Consider the following 21,881-nt stretch of genomic DNA (forward strand, 5'->3'; position numbering starts at 1 on the left):
GTTTAACTGATGTGCTGACATTACCGATGATTGGGCGATGCAAATGTTGGAGGCGTAACTATTAACGATTACAGGGATGTTGCGTAACAGTCTGTTATGTTGGAATTTACCTATTTTTCGGTGGTCTTTTTCAAATACTAGATTTATATAAGAAGGAGGAAACGATGGTGTTTGAGACTCATGGTATGTCATGTCCATGTACTGAACTGTTATTATTTAACTATGCCAAGGTAAATTCTGTTTTCCATTCTATGGCACCTTTAACACCCATTTTACACACATACTTTCTTTCATAATAAATTCATCATTGTTTAGTCCACCCAATCATGTTTATTCTGTAGAGAAAAATCTTTTTAGAAACAAGCAATTGGCAAGGCCTTAAGTGCATGATAATCACATTCGAATATCAAACTTCCATAAACACTAAATTTGTAAACACAGAAGCCATTGATCAGTAGTGCACTGCAAATTCATTTTATGTGAAAAAACAATGGCACATGCTGCTTCCGTACCATATACATACTGCAAACAGAGTATGCGTAAACTGCCTCTGTAAAGGAGATTCTGGAGTGCTTACAGCTAAACAACATTGAGCAAAATATTCTTAAAATGATTTAAAAGTGGGCATAGTTTAAGATGGATTGACATGCACCCCAGATGTTTAAATCCAGAAGTCTGTTTTTAACATGCCTGTCTGTGTGCATTCATCTAAATTGAATCGTAAGAGGCATCACCCACGCGGCTCTGTTGACAGAACAGAACCACTGCAGAGGGATGAATCACTCATTCTTTCATTGTTTCGTGACCAGCTGCACTCTGGGTAAGGTAAGGCAGTGGAGGGGAGGGTTAGTTAGACTCCACATGTTGAACAGCAACACTAACAAATACATCTAGTGCATCTCTGCTTCCCTCCCTGACTGTCTATATGAAATGGGAGGTTTTGCTGTGTGAGTGGGCAAAGTCGTGACAGTCGTCTCTGCCGTGAGGAAGAGAACTGAAACACTCGTAGGAGTACAGCTGCCCACACACATTCATATAAACCTGCGTGCGTCCACGACTGTACAACCTGCATACCTCAACCGTCACCCACATCTCCGTAGCAGGTGTCCAAGGAGATGGGCACGCAATGGTTCATTCTTTGACACTGCATGCGTGTCTGTTGTGGGTATGCTTGCCTGTAGGCCAAATATCAGTGCAAAAATTATGTAACCTGCTCTTTATAGTAATTGTACTCCAGAGATCCAGTACGAATGTTTGCATATTATTAATTTAAACCATTTAGACTTTATGTAACAAACTTTATGTAACAAAAAGTTTGGCATCTTGGGTGGTCCTGCACCTTCAGACTCGTTTGAATATGTATCTCTGGCATAACTACCACAAGTGTAGGCAGAACACTCACTGTTCTGCATTTTCATGAATATTCTTGATATTTATGATGGTCTTGTGCACTTTCTGATTCACCTACAGTGCCCACCTTTTTCTTATTGTTAGTGAAAGACGTGTATTAGTCTTTTAAGTCTAAAACTCACGTATCATGCTATCACAACGACTCATTTTGGACAATGAATTATATTGTCCTATGCATGTTTGCTTTCATATCTTGCTGATATGCATAAACATATACACCAAGGCAGTTTGAGTGCTGTTTTAGAGCCTAGTTTCAGATCAGTTCTTTGTCTTTCGACACCCAAAGCACCAGCTCTGAACCAGGCAAAATCATTTGTAAGTAGAACCAAAACATTGCTATTGGTGCACAATATACCGGTACTAAAAAGGTATCATGCTACCCTGCTTTTAAAAATGGTACGATTCCACATTTTGCTAGTAACGGTACTTTAAGACTGCATTTTGATAAGAGCTGTTTTGATAACACTGTTTATTTAGGGCCCTATGAATACCGCAAAGCGGAAAACGTGGATGGAATCCAGTCATAAAAAAATGCAGAATATCACGGAATTTATTTAAATATAAATCCTGCACTGTCTGTGCGTCTCTGTGTGGTTTCGTTTACTACACACATACTGAAGTGCACATGACACTTGCAGTGTTTTCAGCCTCTGCCACTTCAATATATGAGTACATGAAGTACATAAACAATCTCTAGAACTGCTGTGAGATGAGACTGTTACTTTTGAGAAAAACCATTGTCATGTTTATAGATGAACAGAAACGTAAAGGAAGCAGCCCATCAAAATAAAAGTTTGTTTTAACTTGACAAACTGAATTTTGGTCAAAATAAATTTGAGAAAAATAATAAAATGAATTTGAGAAAAATAATAAAATGTATTTCATTGTGTCTTAAAATGTTATTTTTGTTAAACGTTTAAGAAATTACTGTTAAATTGTGTACGTTTTATTATTTCAATTAATTAGACATGCTTTTTGATTAATACTTTTTAATGTAACAGTTAAAATGGAGTCTAGAAAAAAAATGAATGCAGAAAAAATAATTAAAAAAGAAACTGAATTTGGAAAAAATAAAACAGAATTTGGAAATAAAACGGATTTCATAGAGCCATATTTATTTCATTTGTGTCTTTGTTTTATTGTGTTTGTCCTTTAGTTTTTTGCATCTATGTTCTTATTATTAATAACAGATACAATTATAAAAATGACTATATCATGATATAATTTTTTATTGTGAAAAAAAAAATTACTATATCATGAATTGACAGGGATGATTTGGCTTTATCCTTTTAGCTTGCTTACCAAAGTTGCAAAGATCTCTACAGGCTTGGTGGTTGCTATTCATGCTCCTGTGTAGTGGCACTGGCATGTGATTTTCATGTATAGTAGCTGTTTTTTTTATAACCAAAAATGCAACTAATGCAGATATGGTTGACCTTGTATGTCATGATGAATTCATATGGTGGAGAATGTCTGATTAAAGTCAAGATTAAGTTGGTTCTCCTCATATCTCAAGGGTTGAACATCCTCAGTTAAACTGGGTAAGCACAACTCATCCTCAACGTTTATCACATGTAGTGTCCCACAAGGTTCCATTTTGAGTCCTCTGCTTTTTTTTTTTTCTTTACACATGCTTCCTCTTGGCTCTATCTTTCAGAAATATGATGTCTCTTATCACTGCTATGCTGACAAAACACAATTTTATCTTCCTGTCTAGTCTAGCAATGGAAACTCTATCATAAATCGTATCTCCTGTCTGGAGGAAGATAAAATGTGATTGTCAGAAAACGTCCTAAAGCTGAATCAAGACAAAACTGAGGCTATTGCTTATGGATGTTCATTGTGTGTCGCTAATATTGCTAATACATAAAGCCAGTGGGAGCATCAACAACCTTTGGTCAGCTAGATGTGTGCGTGTCCAATGACTTGAGAAAGTTAGGAAGTTTAACTATATGCAAATAAATGAACAGTAACCTTTTGGGTATGGACTTGATTAATGGACTTATACAACCCTCAGAGCACAGGCTCTAGCTTTAAGTGTCATTTAATTGGTTTGTTGGCATGTCTGTTTCTTAAGTGAAATATCAGGACAGATCATTTTCAAGGGCTCTGCAAATAGTGGTTGTTTTCTGTTTTGCTATGATCTGTTTGGTAAGAGGGATTTATACAATGGCACACAGTTTCCATTTGTGTTTATCACGCTAGAGGCCAAAGTTTTATGGACAAGCTTAATAAACATTGTTATGGGTCACACAAAATTAATATTCAGTGCTCTAATAGTGGTCATAACGTGACCATGTAGTTTGAAGAAACGGATTCAATAACGGCTTGCACGTAGCCTTAATATTCGGTTTTCCATTTCAGTGATACATTTAGGTTAGTTCAGTGAGTGTAAAGAGCATTTGTGTGGAAATTCCGTTCAGTGCATAGAATACAAGGAAACAGCTCCAGTGGAAAACTAGATTAGGCTATGACTGATTAAGATTGGTGTGATGTGAAGTAGGGCTGTGCGATTAATTGAAATGCACGATTTCTAAATCGCCTTACAGCATGATTTTTTGCATGCACTCAACTGATACTTTTCCCGCAGCATGCTAGTTGAACCGATCACAACACAGCACGCCTAAACAGAGAGCAAGAACATGCCAACGTTCATGCTTGAAACCAGAAATGGTCGTGCTGGTTTTCTTAGCAGAAAGCAGCTAGACTCTGCCAATGTTCTAATTGTTTTTATGTGGGACACTGTGGTCTGGGTTGTTGTTTTTTCAAACACACGCACGCACATACGCACACACACACATACTTACGTTTTGCCATAGGTCTGTTCTAAAGACATTTTGTTCTACCTTTACTAGGCAGGGCTCGAAATTGTGAACGTTTTGGTCGCATATGCTCCCAAAATTTAATCTGCGTGACCTGAAATTACATTTGGGATCATTCGTGCGAGTGCGAGAAACTGTTGTGGTCCAACTTGGTTTCATTTCTTTACCAAACTTTCGGTAGCCTAACTACTGAACAGACTGCTGTGAGCTGATGCAGTGACAGCTTCGCCATTCTCTTTTTCGATTGTGAAAACTAAAAGGTCTCCACAAACCGCTTTTGAAGAAATATAATATATTTCGTGCTATAGCGTACATTCTGTCAGATACAATTCTGGCGCCTCCGTCTCCATATACGTTCCTGTACAACGCGGCATTCATCCACATCAGATGATAACTCAGCGGCAGAGTTCCACTCACACAGGGGCGTATTTTTCACTGGGGACATGCTTTTCAAAATCCTGTTTGTGTCCTCTCATATTTCAAATGGTTTTGTTATAATAATCTCTTTTATTGTAGAATGCACCCTCAGTGCCTTTGAGAGTCTCACACGATCGTTAAAACGAAACCAAAAGTAAAACGCGGATGCACATTCAAAAGCAATTTTAATATCCCGCGTTTAGAGAGCGACTCCTCAATGCGCGCAAATTAGGCTACATAAAATATCTAGGCAGTTATTAGTATGTGGGCTATAAAAAATATATTGTGTAGTTGTCTATAGTTCTGTATCATGCTTGAAAAATTCGGTCTCTTTTTGCACTTTGAATATTGAAAGAGTAGTCTGCTTTGATCATGTGCTTGTAAAACATCTGCTGTCAGAATCAGCCATGAAGAATCAAGATCAGTGCATTACTAAAAAGAAATTAGGAGCACCAAAAAAAAAATGTAGGCGCACCCAACTTTTTTCACCTGCTAGGTGATTTTTTTTTCCCGCCTTCTGTTTTAGAGACATGTTACAGGTCTTTGATAAACATCTAATTGTTTTCCTTTAAAAAAAAATGTTTTAGATTCACACTGTAAAACATGTCTGTGTCAAAATCGTGATTAAAATCGAAATCGCAATACTGTTCAAGAAAATCGTGATAGGTTTCTTTTGTCCATATCGCACAGCCCTAATGTGAAGACCAGTAGAGTCAAAAACATTTGTGGCTGTCACTTGAGGAAACAGCTGCACTTTATTTATTTATTTATTTATTTATTGATTGATTTCATGAGAGGTCCATGTCAAAGCTTTTGGTTGGAGTGTGTGTCCGTATGATGGGTGTATAAATAGTTCACTGATGCTCTAAAACAGGGATCTGGCCCACGAGATCCGCTTTCCTGCAGAGTTTAGCTCTAACCCTAATCAAACACAACTGAACATGCTAATCAGTGTTTCAAGATCATTAGAAAATCACAGGTAGGTAAGTTTGATCAGGATAGGAGCTAGACTTTGCTGCGCATTGGCCCTTCTGAAGCAGAATTTTACACCCTTGCTTTAGAGCATGGTTCCTCAGATTTTGCCCTGGAGATTTTAAGCTCCAGCCAGTTTCAGAACACTAGGACTGTGCCAAAAATCGAATGCAATTATCATGCGCATCTAGTCAGTAATGCCGGTTCTGTGATTAGTCGTAAAAATTAGTCTGAGGAGATCATCTCTGATAATGCAGGCGATATTGCGTAGCTTGTCAGTGAACTACGGCTTTGTGTAGTAAATGCCACTCCATGAATGAGCACATGAATGAGATTTACGACTAATCACAGAACCGGCATTACTGACGAGATGCACATGATAATCACGATTATTGGCATAGCCCTACAACACACTAGTGAGTCTGAAGAATGAAGACTGTTTAGCTGGTTCAGGTGTGTAAACTCTGCAGGACAGTGACCCTCCAGGAACAGGTTTGGACACCCCTGCTCTAAAGCCCTGAGCTGAAACCTATGCACTTTGTCCACGCTCTCACTCCTTGTAATGTATCTGATATGACATCATCTTATAAGGAGAAAGAGAAGAGGAACCACTGAAATAATTGTAGTGCTTAAGTGTCTGAGAGAGTCAGTTAAAAAACCCAGTTTTGTTTTTAATAGAGCCATTGTCTGTTTGCTTACTCACAGAAAGCATGTTATGTGAACCAGTATGAAAAATGCTTTTGTGTGAGATTTTTGCTTTAGAATCAAGCTCTGTGATGACATTTCATTGTTGTCAGATTTTATTACCGATTATTATTGAAACATGCTTGACTAGTCTCTTCACATGAAAGTGTAATGGTGTTGTACTTTAATGCCTGTACTGTAAATGCTTTAAACGGACTTTGACCAAGGCCTACTTTGTTTGCACATATTTGTAACTTCCTGAATGCTTATATACTGTTCACATTGTATTTTTAGATGAAAATTGTTATATGGTAAATGCCTTCTTAAGGTGTCATCACACCTTCTGTGTCTGTTGCAGTAATATGCCTAAAAACAGTACATTTGGTCTCTGCCAACTTTCACATTTACAACAGTGTTGTTGTGTTTTTCCAGTCATGTACTGATAAGTCTGTTATCAGGGGGGAAGAGTTAATTCAGGATTTCAAACATTCACTGTATCTAGCACAGTTGCAATGTACAAAGGTTTTAATGGTGCATGCTAGTTCCTGTGCCCCATGTCTTTCCCAGAGTTCACTGGGCCACCCCAAGAGAGGGTGAGGGGAGATGTTCCCATGCTCTGAGATACACTAACCCTGAATGAGCTCATCTCTGTGTTGTGTTTTTTTCCTCTCTTAAATTACTCTTTGTCATCTGTTTCATTAGTAAGGATTGTTGATCCATGAACTGTACACACACTTTGGTCAAAGCCTTGGTAAAACATGGCACATTTTATATTGTTATATAAATCTGTTTCCTACTCTTTTAAGTTCACAAAAGAAACCTTGTGTTCTGTTGTATTGACAACTATCAGTTAACTGAGCAGCTTTCTTTCTGTCATATAAAAGATTGAGTCCCTGTTTATTATTCAGATGTGGCCGGGTCACTGAGGAAGCATTCTTGGTTTTCCAATAACAGAATCCCTTCAGAAGATGGTCTAGGTTGAACCAGGTGCACAGATCTTTATTTACCTTCTCCTGCTGCTGCCTTAAGGCCTGGTTTTACTTCACTTTACTCTTTCTGTCTCGTGCACAGTTGCATCTGCACACAGTATACCAAGGCTCTATAGAGCACCAGTGTGACTGACCCGATTAGCATATTTGTGTTTCCGCTGAGGGGAGCTTCAAAGGTTTCTACGTGTTTTTGCAATGTTGAGTAATGTATCACAGACATATCTGACAATCCTTTCATAAACCGTGTAGAGAGAGTGTGAATAAGAGATTCATTGTGCAGTGTACAGAGCTTCGTTGATTATAGTAGAACTTTGTGAGATCGCAATGAACTAAGATGAGTGACCGCTTTTAATGATTTTTAAAGGAGTTTGTAAATGAGATACTGATTTAATACAACAGTTAAATAAACCAGAAGTTAATATTAAGTGACTTACGTTGTCTAACTATAACACTGTTGCCTGATTTTGCTCTATTTCGTCATCAAAAATAGTTTGAAACAAGTCACAACTAAGCCGCTGCACATCTCCATTCAAACACAGCTGTTTTTTAATGAATGAATGTGCATTTGTAAACCAATCTAGTAAGTCAATGAATAAATTTCCCTTAAAGAGAGACAGTCACTTGCTTTATTCCTGAATGAATCAGCCATTCGAACAAATCAAATGAATGAATTATTAGTAATTAAATCAGTGACTTGCTGCCACCTACTGGCAGATTTCATTTTAAAGTATCTTTTCATCATTTTTTTTATTTCTATATTAAAATTTTTATATTTAAAACATGAATCTCAACATGAATTTATTAATTTGATTGCACGCATGCCACCTCTGAGCCTCATGGGAAGCTAATTTTAATTTTTTCATTATTGTTTAGAAGGTGCTCCTAAAATTTTAACTGTACTCCTGAATTTAAGTGCTCCATAAAAGAAAAGCGTAGAGCCCTGAGCGCAGATGGACAAGTTTGACACGTGTCATGCTGACAGTGCACAAGTAGTCACGAAACGTACACAGCTGGAGTATTCTTTGGGCTTTAGATGTTGTATTTGGTCATTCTTGCAGGGCATTGTCTTAATGTGCTTGTGAAAATAGGAAAGGAAATACAGGTCCTTTTCAAAAAGTTAGCATATTGTGATAAAGTTCATTATTTTCTGTAATGTACTGATAAACATTAGACTTTCATATATTTTAGATTCATTACTACACAACTGAAGTATTTCAAGCCTTTTATTGTTTTAATATTGATGATTTTGGCATATAGCTCATGAAAACCCAAAATTCCTATCTCAAAAAATTAGCATATTTCATCCGACCAATAAAAGAAAAGTGTTTTTAATACAAAAAAAGTCAACCTTCAAATAATTATGTTCAGTTATGCACTCAATACTTGGTCGGGAATCCTTTTGCAGAAATGACTGCTTCAGTGCGGCGTGGCATGGGGGCAATCAGCCTGTGGCACTGCTGAGGTGTTATGGAGGCCCAGGATGCTTCGATAGCGGCCTTAAAGGAGAACTCCGGTGTGATATTGACCTAAAGTGTATTGAATCATGATACCGAGTGTGAACGTACCTTGCATATCTCATCTCGGTTTGTGTCCAGCTGTCCGAAATCTGGGGTCAGTTAGCCGATGCTCACAACAGGTTGTCAATGAAAGTCAACAGGGCATCGGAATAGCCATGTAAATAAATCACTGTTTTACGCCATTTACGAGGCACAAAGTAGCTCCACACTTCATTGGTAGACTTCCAAGGGCCCTGACATTTAAAACGAGACATTGAGAACTCAGAAAAAGCACCGGTAGTTTATTTACAAGTAGATTTATACAGACATGTTCCACCAGGAACAGACCGGTCACCGCCATCTTAAATGTAGTCACGATAAGTCGAGTGTCGAGCACGAAGGAAACTACAACCTGATACGTTGATAACCTGATAAATTCCTTGGTGCTCGACACTCGACTTATCGTGACTAAGTTCAAGATGGCGGCGACCGGATTTTCTTTCCCAGGTACTGTCTGTATAAATCTTCTTGTAAATAAACTACCGGTGCTTTTTCTGAGTTCTCAATGTCTCGTTTTAAATGTCAGGGCCCTTGGAAGTCTACCAATGAAGTGTGGAGCTACTTTGTGTCTCGTAAATGGCGTAAAACAGTGATTTATTTACATGGCTATTCCGATGCCCTGTTGACTTTCATTGACAACCTGTTGTGAGCATCGGCTAACTGACCCCAGATTTCGGACAGCTGGACACAAACCGAGATGAGATATGCAAGGTACGTTCACACTCGGTATCATGATTCAATACACTTTAGGTCAATATCACACCGGAGTTCTCCTTTAAGCTCATCCAGAGTGTTGGGTCTTGTGTCTCTCAACTTTCTCTGCACAATATCCCACAGATTCTCTATGGGGATCAGGTCAGGAGAGTTGGCAGGCCAATTGAGCACAGTAATACCATGGTCAGTAAACCATTTACCAGTGGTTTTGGCACTGTGAGCAGGTGCCAGGTCGTGCTGAAAAATGAAATCTTCATCTCCATAAAGCTTTTCAGCAGATGGAAGCATGAAGTGCTCCAAAATCTCCTGATAGCTAGCTGCATTGACCCTGCCCTTGATAAAACACAGGTATCACTCGGTATCATGATTCAATACACTTTAGGTCAATATCACACTGGACTTCTCCTTTAATTATGTAGAACTTTACGGCTTAATATAACTTAAACGGATGAGTTATAAAAAAATTCAACCCCCTCACAGTTGACATGAAGGGTGAAATTGGCTATATAGACCAAAACCACTTTGTGTACCAGGCTGTAAAAATTTTTTTTTTTCTGCTGTAAAGTTGGGCATTTTAACATGGGGCGTCTATGGGAATTGACTCCCTTTTGCAGCCAGTCTCTAGCGGCCAGTCGATGAATTGCAGTTTAAGCCACTTCCGTGTTGGTTTCAATAGAGAGAGCGGGAGGTTGCCGCTTGGCCAAAATGCACCATTTTTGTGTTTGTCCCTTTAAATCCAAATGAGCTGGTGCTCCCGGCCCCCTTTTCAGAAGGCGCAGCTTCACAAACTCATGCTCTGCCATACCGACAAAAAAAAAACAGGACAATCTCTCACGCACTGAAAATGTCAGAAACTCTCAGTCCCACTTTATTTGAGCCTCGTGATTATGAGCTTGACAAATTCAAGGTCTTTCAGAAAGGCAATTTGGAAAACAACATATAATGCGTGAGCCTTACTTTGTCTGGAGCCGATGTTCACGCACAAAGCGTTCATATTGATCCCTCTTATAGAATCAACCTTTATGAAAATCCACAGTTGAACTGACCCTCATTTGTGAGGCATAAAATGATTGGCACAAACATATTGGACTTTTGGCGCTGACTAGGGTTGGTTATCGTTTGAATTTTTTAGGGTTGGTTATCGTTTGGTTCCGATTCTGCTTATCGATTCCTTATTCCGATTCCAATAAGATAAAAAATATATTTAAAAGTTTTGAGTCAAACATTTAGATGTCAAACATATTTATTCTGTCTTTTGCCTATGGATTTTAGGGGTGTCAAAATTAATCGTTTTTACGATGCATCGCGATGCAGACAAGGACGATTCGGTATCGGTTCAGTAATAGACCATAACCGGTTATAACGGACTCAGTCCAGTGCCAGAACACGTGACCCAGTGGGCTTGTATGATTTTCCGGGAGGGGGGTTGGGCTAACGAGGGGAGTACTCCACATGAATAAAATAAGTCTTCAGATTTTAACTGAAAGGATTATTGCCACTTTCTTTACACACCGGTGCATTTAACGATCAGTGTGCATTTAACAAAATGTCTTTTTTTTTTTTTGTTAGTAATTCATTTAAAGGACTGAAACATTATTTTTATTTGGTTGAAAAGACTGGCTAAAAGCACTGAGCGCGTCTATCTGGCTCAGCGCCGTTTTACACAAATATAATGTTTTGTTGATATTGTGAGTGCGCACATAAATAATAATAGTAGACCTTTTGCAGTTTTGAATGATGCCTTTTTATGCCTTACTTTTATCGACAAAAATGGTGTATTTTAGGTTTCCACTGTTATTAAGAAAAATGCAAGTGATCGCGTTTGAGCTTCCATGTCAGCTGCAAAGCCCGCTTTCGCTTTCACTCTCCGCAAAAACGATTGGATATGCGTCTAACAGCGCACATTTATCTAGGTTAAATGTTTAAATTAATATTCTGAAATGCATCAAGTGTTTATGTCTATAGATTGTATTTAATGTAAGTCGTGTTGATTTGAGAAGGCTAAATTTATCAAACATGCTCAACTCATTACCGCTGGCCGCTTGTTCGTTAGGTTAGGTTAAAAAGACAAAAGCTTAAATTTAACAAACATAAAATGTTCCAAACATATTTCTAAATTAACTTAAAAGGGAAAGAAAACGAAATCTAGCCACTTTGCCTTTAGAATCCAAAACTGAACTATTTTAATGGCTGCAACACGAACTCTGTTCTGATAAATTGTCCGATAAGGACGGGGCTCGGGTCTGAGAGTCTCAGTCTGGGCTCGTGCAGGACTCTATTCGTTCCCTCGTTTCAATTAAATAAGATTTCTCATTTTCACATGACTATAGCGGCAGCTTTTATCAAAAGATATACGGCCCTTTTCTGTGGTGGAAAACCCCACCTGTTCAATACACTGGAGCCGCGATATAAGCTTCCCTCACGCTGACACTTTTCAGAAAAGATTATGCCGGAACTCTAGAACGAAACCAAAGCCCAGGTATTTACTTTTGTGAATTTGTTCTAAATGTTGCTGTTGTCTTCTGTGCCCAGATTTTAGTTTTGTTTGATACATTCAAGAAGTGTTTTTTCTTTGAGAAGGTAAGATTAAAGTTTCAGTTCATATATCTGACTGTTTGTATTTATTAACACAATTGTATATATTTGAAGTAAAGTTGCAAAATTAGTATGTTTTATTCCTTAATTTAATGTACTGTAGAGTACAGTACAAAACAACAAACAACAACAAAAATAATCATTCTGCCCAACATCCTGTGTTTGGTCTGAGACAGCCCAAAGAACCTCTTCAGCATCACAGGCTAAATTAGCCCTGGCCAGGCAGCAGGGGTCAAATCCTCTTGCATGGCTGATCCAACCCTGGCACTCATCAACTAAAATATATGAGACTGCTTCTCTTCTTGCCCTTGCCCTTCTTTTGTCTTTTCCACATTGTCGTCATTGTCCTCCTTCTTCTCCTCCTCTTCCTCTTTCACCTCTTACTCTTCCTCATCAAAATTACAAATTACTGTATGTGGGATATTGATTGAAAAAGACTGGATAGGATGCACAGTTACACTTGTACAAGTGGTCTGACAAAAAATCTAATCAAATAAAAACGCATTACAACGTCATTGTGAAATAGAAAAGCAAAATAAATTTGAAGTAAAATTGAAAAATGAGCAGTGCATCGTCAATGCATCGTGATGCATCGAGATATTGTATTGAACCGAATCGATGACATGATAATCGTAATTGAACCGAACCGTAAGACCACTGTAGGTTCACACCCCTAATGGATTTACCAAAAAAAAATACCACAGAAAAAACAACTAGACTAATATAAATTCCAAACATTAAATTGATAAAGTCAAGTAATAAAATGGGAACAAACAAATCAATTAGCAATAGCATAAATAAATAAAACCGAACAAATGTCAGGTACAGAAATTGAAATCAAAAGTTTAAAAACACTGCTTAGTTTTTTTTCATAAATAAAATATTGATTAATCCTCATTAAATTTATAAAAGATATTCAGTCAGTTAATGATTTTCTTTTGTTCTTTGATTAACATTAATGACAGGCAGCACGTTTATTAGACGGCTGTCTCTTTAACGACGACCAAAGATCTAAAAAGACTGTTACACATGCGTTTTCTTTCTCACCTGTTTACATTCACTCAAGACAAAAAAACTCTGTTTATGAGGATATGCTGATTTTGTATTTCGTTAAGCGGAATTGAAATGCATGTGTCTTATTGAATACCCAGTTATTAGAAATTTGGAACCGATTCTAAAATGGAACCGGTTCTCGATACCCAACCCTAGTGCTGACATTGTATATCTCCAGCAGGTACAGCGAGAAAACAGTAATGGCTGTTTTTTATGCTAATAGGGCAGAGATGATCACAAATGGGTGGGAATTTCTTTCTGTGATGACGTCAACGTAGGGAGAAATCTGGAATTGCGTGTTCAAAGAGACTGTTTATGATTTATTGGGTTTATAAAAAATGAGGTGGGTGGATTTTTACCATCATAGGCTGGATGTTTTCACACTTCAGCCACGCAACAGTTCAAACACCTTATAAAAGTGTTTTTTGCATAATAGGTCCCTTTAAGTTAATTGTTCCATTCTGACTATAAGTTTCTCCACATCCCGTTAATCAAAACCCTCACTGGTAGTCCTTTGTAGTCCAAATGATTATTTTGTGCAGGAGTGTGTGATGTGCAGCAGTTCTGCTGTTTGATTCAGTAAGTGCTGCTGTATCTTTGTGGTTGCCTTATCTAATGCTCTGCCGTGACACTTTAGACACACGTTCTTGGTTTATCTTGACAGGCAAATGTAAGAGAACCTGTCTTCCGCCACACTAAAATTCATTCATGGTTTATGCAAAGCAAGAAGAGTAAGAGTTCTTGCACAGGAATAAGATACTATATGGTATGCAATAAGCAATTTATTTATTAAAAATGTATTATTTACAAGTTTAAAAATTTACTGTCCTTTCTGGCCAATAGGTATTCATTTTACTCTTTTCCACCAAACTTTCTCTTTTCCACCAAACTTTATCTTTTTGAATTTCTCTGGGCATTGTTTGTAGCATACATATAAACTTATTTTTCCTTGTATGGAACAAACATTCATGTTTCTCACAACAAGCATCCCCCCCCCCCCTGCTCTACCCATCGACCCTTTGGGGGATGCTCCCCCTCTTTCTCTGTGCCAAAGCTCTCCCCCCGTGGTGCTCTTATTTCCTGACCTTGCCCTTTTTCTGTTGTCATCCTTTCTTGCCTCATTTTAGAGGCTTGGTTACCTCTATTCAACAAGCCACCAGATGGTATTCAAATTAGACCCCTTGCATAAAAGCAGAGTTTTTCCACGCTCTTGGGCTGGAGAGTGGGCGGGTTCACCCTGAAATAGTGACCCAGAGACCCCTGTGCTTCTCTTTCCGCTGTCTGTAAAGGAATCCAGAGACCAGGACTCAGAATTCTGTTTCTGGAAGACACAAATAAAATGTGCTGCCTGTTTTTTAAAGAAGTTATGTTGAAAGAGTAACCACACAACTGCTGACAACCTAATGTTAGAGTTTAATTAGTTTTTTTTTTTTATCTCTGAGTGATGATTACAGTGAAAAATGTGTTGGAGTTTTATGACAAGAGCACATTATTTTTACACTTCTCATCTAAAAAGCAATATTTTGGTTTCTAAATCCTGCAAATCTTTCCCCAAGTCAAGTTTTGGAGAACTTAATAGCTCTAGCATACTTTAACGATGTTAAAATACTATCTCCTATCTCTGTTTAATATGCAGAGAGAATTTTATGTAAACAGTTTGAAGGTTGATATAAGAACTGGCTCTCAGCATTGCACAAGTGACATTCAAAGGTCAATTAATAGCATGAGTTTGGAGCAGCATCCAAACTCTTCTGTTTGTCCAAGCAATGAGAGATGTGGGAAACACCTATTTGAAATTGGTCATTATTGAGTGCAGTTTTGTTTAATGCCATGCAAGGCAAAGAAATTACACACTCAGACAGGGTGACCCATGGGTTTGTTGTGCCCTTGGCAAGATCATTCAAATTAGCTTATGTCATAATTTTAAAACCTCAGTAGAAACTCTGCGAAGACAGCGGTTATTAGGGTTGTCACTAATGATTATTTTGGAAATCGAGTAATCAGTCGATTAATCAAGTATTCGGATAGTTAGTTACTTTTTTGTGGTAATAAAAATAGATCAAACCAAACAACAGCATTTAAAAATTCTTAAAATACCTATATAATTGTAATTATAGCCTTTAAAAATCTTAAAATACATATATAATAGCAATTAAGGAATAATAATTCAAAAGTAATTAATCATGGTTTTATTGGACAAAACTGTTCAACAATAGAGCTAACATACAATACGCACTGTATCAAATGCCTGCAGAGGTTGGCAACAGCCTGACGATTGTTTTTACACTTTACTCTGTGATCTAATCCTTGTTTAATATTGACTAAACAACATTTAATTCAAATGTCCACTTAATCTTTGATATTGGGCCATTTCTTTATAACATAAATTCTACAGCTGCAGTAATTTCGTGAATATGTGGACATTAAAGAAGTTCTTAATGTCTTTCATTCTTCAGTCGTAAAGAAATTGTGTTTTTTGAGGAAAACATTTCAGGATTTCTCTCCATGTAGTGGACTTCAATGATGCCCGAGAGTTTAAACTTCCAAAATGCTGCTTCAAAGGGCTCTAAACAATCCCAATTGAAGAAGAATGGTCTTATCTAGCAAAATAGTTATGTAACCACACAACTGCTGACAACCTAATGTTAGAGTTTAATTAGGTTTTGTTATTATTAGGTGTTATTATTCACCTGTCATAATTAGGTGATAATTAGCACATTATTTTTAGACTGTTCTCATCTAAAAAGCTATATTTCGGTTTCTAAATCCTGCAAATCTTTCCCTAAATCAAGTTTTGGAGAACTTTATAGCTCAGTAATAAAGTGTATATATACTTTATATAAATTGTAAATATTTTAGAAAATAACCAATTGTTTCACAAGATAAGACCCTTCGTCCTCGGCTGGGATCATTTAGAGTCCTTTGGAGTTGCATTTAAACTGCATTTTGGAAGTTCAAACTCGCAGACACTATAGAAGTCCACTATATGGAAAGAAGTCCTGAAATGTTTTCCTCAAAATATTATTTCTTTACGACTGAAGAAAAAAAGACATGAGCATCCTGGATGACAAGGGGGTGAGTAAATTATCTGTAAATTTTTGTTTTGGAAGTGAACTTCTCTTTAAAACGTTAAACTCAGAGTGAGGGTTAACTTTTATTTTGAAATTGCGATGAACAGTTAGCATAATGAGAAAGATATTAAGGTATTCCCCTGTGTTTGCATAGGTTTATAAATTATTTACCTGACAAATCTGATAAAATTGTGGATGTTGCGTTCCCAGATGAATGATATTAACTAGGGCTGTGCAATAAATCGCATGTGATTGTCATGCGTATCTCATCAGTAAAGCCGGTTCTGTGATTAGTAGTAAATCTCCATCACCTGCGTTCAGATGGAGCGGTATTTAAAACACTGAGCCATAGATCACTGAAAAGCTACGCAATATCGCTTTCAAAAACGCGGATGAATCGCATTCGATTTTGAACGCGATATCGAGTAGCTTTTCAGTGATCTATGGCTCAGTGTTTTAAATACCGAGCCATCTGATTGCACGTGATGGAGATTTACTACTAATCACAGAACCGGCTTTACTGATGAGATACGCATGACAATCGCATGCGATGTATCGTGCAGCCCTAATGGGCATAATACATTACTTCGTGTTTTTGGTTCATTTTGAAGTATTTGATCCTTGTTGTGGTTATATTTCATTTGAACTGCACCAGAGTTCGCTTGGAAGCGGACAGAGACCCATCTTTTTAGCGGTCTCGATCCACCTGTTTGATGCACACCAGGGTTCAGATAGCAGCATTTACACTTACTCAAATGAACTGCACTAACAGAGCAATCGCAGCAGAGTTTGTTTGGAAACGGACCGAGACCCATCTTTTTAGCAGCCTCGATCCACTTGTTTGGTGCGCGCCAGAGTTCGTTTTAATCAAACCAAACATGACAGGTGTGAAAACTCCCGTGGAATGTGCCACTTCCCATATTTTGCCGGTTACTCGATGTGGGCAAAATGCAATCGAGGATTTTTTTAAATCGAGTACTCTAATTGAATCGAGTAATCATGACAGCCCTTTGAGCTTTTAAAACCAAGCACGAAAATAACTATGTAACTGTCCAGCTGGCATTAAAATTTATATTAAGAATGTGTTAAAGTGTGTATGACTTAGTTAATTGCTAAATGTCCAAAGATTTTTTATTTTATTTTTTATTTTTTTCATAAAAAAAAAGTGTTTGGATTGAGCCTACAGCAGTATGTCTTATGGTGACGTGAGTAGAAGTTAAAACACTGAAAACCAGTAACGGGGAAAGTTTTTAAATGTGCAATTAAAAATTTAAATAAATACAGTATATTCAACAAAAATTATATGATGCATACAGAAGTAATATCTAAATAAACAACTAAACTAAATATGAACTATTTCACTCTTTAACATTTGTGTCACTGTTTCCTTTTATGTATACTGCTGCTTTATTTGTGATTTTCACTTTGTCATTTAGTGATTTATTCAGAGCTCATCTTTTATGTTGTTTTTGTTTGTCAGCCTTGATGACAAAAGTGTTCATTACTGAGCTGGGTGAATGTAAAAGATATGGTTACTCTCCTATAAAGCAAACCTGCACTTGATTTGCCCAGTTTTATCAATTAGTTGTTGCAGCTCTAGTGGTAATTCTTCTGATTTTGAGCTGGATTGTAACCATTAAAGGTTCACTTCAGTTTAAGGAATTTGCTGACATACCAATTGTCATTGCATCACACGAAAACTAAATGATTTTTATTCTCAGGAAATTGGTAACGCAGTAAGATTGTAATGTTGACATCATGAAGCTGAAGTCTGTTTATGCTCTGCCTTCCTCTGTGGTTCTGATTACCAAAGAATGTTTATAATCTGGGTCCAAAGTCTCATGGGAACCATTGACTCCGCACCAGAACGCCTCCGCTCCTGTCATGATTGAAGGAAGCATGTCTGAAAGTGCTGGAAACTCTACCGCAACACTGCTTTTCATACATCGGCGCTTCTTCATGCTCCGCATTGCACTGCAACACTCTGATGATTGTTGTGTGTATTCACATTTCGCATATCGTTGCCCACTTCATGCATTTTTTTTTTTCCTTCATGCAGTTTCCTGTCTACACTGAAGCTTTTCTTCCAAAACACTCGCTCATCTTGACTGCGGATTAGACTGTGGTTTTGTGAGGGATTTCTTTCAGCGCAGCTCTGACAGATGACCTATTGAAATCACTATAGAACTGTCTGCCTGTTGCCAGGGCAACACTAGCTCGCTTCTGCTTTTTATGCGCTCACGTGACTGGCCGTTGACGTCATCGGGGGAGGGACGCTGCCAGAGTTTGGTCCACTCTTGACTGCATAGGGCTTCGAAGAATCTTGAGGACTTGTTGAATTGAATCAGTTAGTCTCAGTCTTAGTGGTCTCTGCTAGCTTTCCGGCATCATCCTCATCATCAGGTCTAAATAGCTGGGTTATGGACTTTTGAAGGCTGTGGATTGCAGGGGAATATAGAAATAGAAAAAGAGGTAAGTCACATTGCTTATTTCTCTTTCGTAGGATCGCCCAATGATTTTTTTTATTGATTATTTGAGCATGTGATATCACAGAAGAGGTGAGATTTTATTGGTTCGGCTATGCGCGATGTCAGTGTGATTATTTGTGCACAGCTGTTGCATGCTCTCTCACTCCTTCACACGCTAACAGCGCAGTGGGGGTCTATGAATAGCAGAAAGGATGTAGTTAACTGTTCCCTTTCTATCATTCACTCGATAAACTGTCTGTATGCACAGATTGTCCCTGCTCTTTCAGATCCTATTCATCTCATGTTATCGGTTTGTTTGTGGACAGGCTGAATGAACTGGACTGAGAGAGTCCACCGCCAGCTCTAAATTGTGTCATATTGTCATAGCGGAAACAGCTATATCAGAGAACCTCATGGGAAAGCATGAGAGATGAGGGAGCTGGCATAATCTGTCCAAATTCTTTCTCTACTCTTCCCCAACTTTTCATTTTCACCTTCCCCCACACTTTCACTCCTCGCTTAACTCATGCATGTGGGTGAGCGTGTGCGTTAAGAATGCTCTCTCGGAGGAGACGCACTTGTACTGAATACCAGAATAGCCCCATCCCCCCGTCGCATTGAACGTGGGTGGAGGGTGATCTATGGCAGGAAGAAAACATTTATTGCTAATTGCTGAAGTTTTTTGAAGGCTCAACGGTTGGCTTTATTTAAAAATGTCAGAGAGCAGATGGTGCATTCTGCACTTACAGTTGTAGACATCACTAGCTAATTTACCAACAGCTTATTTAATGTAACAGCCTACCTGAGGAGCAGACCCGAAGTGACTCAGTGCTCGGCTTGACTCCTGTTGCGAGACATATTGGTTATTAGATGTTATTGGGTCCCTGTAGTGATGTGGCAGTATTTCCTATACGCACTCTCGTGCACACACGGCCTACTGGTAGTTCAGAAACACATGGCACCAAAGACAAACACACTCCTGCGTTGGGGGCCTGCTGGCTGTAGGGATGAGAGACACTGCTGGCAGCTTGTTCGGCACGGCCCACGTGTGTGGGAGGAGATTATCCTCACCGCAACCACTGCTATTGTGTGTTATCAGCCCTGTCTGTTATTACAGTGTCTGTGTGTGTGTGTGTGTGTGTGTGTGTGTGTGTGTGTGTGTGTGTACGCGTACGCAGTGTGTAGGTGGTGCTTGTGTGTTGTGTGTATCTATTAAACAGCTGAAATACACAGAGTGCCAAATTAACATTTTTTTTTTTCATTATCAGGCCTCTAAGTGCTGTTTTAATTGCGTTCTCAAAGTCGGTATCATTCTGATAAGCACCTAAAGTGACCGTTCAACCAAAAATGGAAAATCTGTCATTTAATTATGTCGTTCCAAACCTATAAGACCTTCGTTCATCTTCGGAACACAAATTAAGATGTATTTGATGAAATCTGAGAGCTTTCTGACTCTGCATAGACAGCAACGCAACTACCATGTTTAAGGCCCAGAAAGTTAGTAAGGACGTTAAAATAGTCCATGTGATATCAGTGTTTCAACCCTAATTTTTTTTTTTTTCAAGGAAAACAAAAATAACAACTTTATTCAACAATTTCTACTCTTCCGTGTCAGTCTTTGAAACATGTAAGTCTTCGTAGTTTCAAAAAATTACCATTTGAACCGCTGATGTCACATGGACTATTTTAACAATGTCCTTACTACCTTTCCAGGTCTTGAAAAGTCCAGTAAAGCTCTCGGATTTCATCTAAAATATCTTAATTTGTTTTGTGAAGATGAATGAAGGTCTTACAGGTTTGGAACAACAGGATAATTAATGACACAATTTTCATTTTTGGCTAAACTATCCCTTTAATGCCATACTGAATCTATCGCAAACCTAAAAGCAGTCTTGTATTTTCGAGATCAAAACTAAAAGTAAAATCAATTTTCCTGTTTCAAGGCCCAGTGAAAGTAGGAATTCATGTAGAATTTTGGCCAATCATTTTTTTGGCATCCAAAATTTTAGTGTATTCCTAATTTTACTGGCATTTCGAATGGCATTTTGTTTTTTGGCCCAAAAAAGCGACAACCAAAAGTACGAGCTGAAATATATAGCATGCCGCTCATGTTTACTGAAAAAGCAAAGTCTGCTCAAATAATGCACCGACAGGAAATTTCTATGTTGTGTTCCTGTTTGCAATAGCGCTACTGTGCTGTAACATGGTGTGTACAGCTGGGCAACGCAGGTAAAATGATTGCTATGCTTTGATAGCTTTGTTATTTGGATAATTAAAAAATCAATTAAATCTGATTCTGTTGCATAGAACTGAATAAAAATAAAATATACTTAATATTAACATTTTCTATCTAATTTTGTTGTTTTAATTTCAATAAAAGTGTGGTTATTTTATTGGCTTGTATTTTAAAATTTAATATCATTAAAATTATTTAAATTAAAAAGTCTTACTAAATTATTTAATTTAATTTTATAATATAATAATTATTACACTGTAAAAAGTTTTCACCAGATTCAACTTAAAAACCTAAGTTCAGCAGCTGCCTTAATTTAAGTTAAATCAGCTTAAAACTACAAATCATTTTAACTTATTACAATAAAAATGAGTTGATATAACTTGTGATTTTAAATGACTTAAGTTGATTTAACTTAATCTTAAGGCAGCTGCTAAACTTAAGTTATTAAGTTGACACTGGTGAAAACATTTTACAGTGTAAAGCATTTTCAGCTTCGGTTTTCAGCTAAGTGCGTCCAGAATTTTCAGTTTTGGCCCAGAATTTTCAAATACATTTTGAAAATTCATAAAAGTGAAAAAAGTTTTCTTTTGCAAGTGCTGTTACATGTGCTAAAAAGAAATCTAGTTAAAGGGATAGTTCATCCAAAAATATTGTCATCATTTAGAAACTCAAAAGAAACAACTTGAGAAACAAAAGGTTTGAAACAACAAAGGGTGAGTAAATAATGACAGAATTTTCATTTTGGTTTAAACTATCGTTTCAAGGTCTATTCACACCAAGACTAATGTTTGGCATGAAAATTCTGATTGATTTTTTACGTGTCATCTGGATTCTTCCTCTGTTCACTCTTACTGCCAAATATTCTGTTTGTGAGCACCACTAAGTTATTGTTTT

At 37.6% G+C, this 21,881-nt stretch overlaps 1 protein-coding gene across 2 annotated transcripts in view; it reads left to right on the forward strand.

Annotated features, from left to right (window-relative positions):
- ncalda (neurocalcin delta a) overlaps window positions 1–21,881 on the forward strand; it is a 79,685-nt gene that overhangs the window by 23,971 nt on the left and 33,833 nt on the right. Inside the window, exon 1 of one of the 2 annotated variants that reach the window (XM_073846786.1) lies at window positions 18,601–18,755. The exons of the other annotated variant lie outside the window; for it this stretch is intronic. The gene's annotated coding sequence lies outside the window, so the exon portion shown is untranslated. Of the gene's footprint in view, window positions 1–18,600; window positions 18,756–21,881 lie in introns of those variants that run through there. 2 annotated transcript variants of the gene reach the window in all.

This window comes from Garra rufa, chromosome 9 (genome assembly GCF_049309525.1).
Source record: "Garra rufa chromosome 9, GarRuf1.0, whole genome shotgun sequence".
Taxonomy (NCBI): domain Eukaryota; kingdom Metazoa; phylum Chordata; class Actinopteri; order Cypriniformes; family Cyprinidae; genus Garra; species Garra rufa.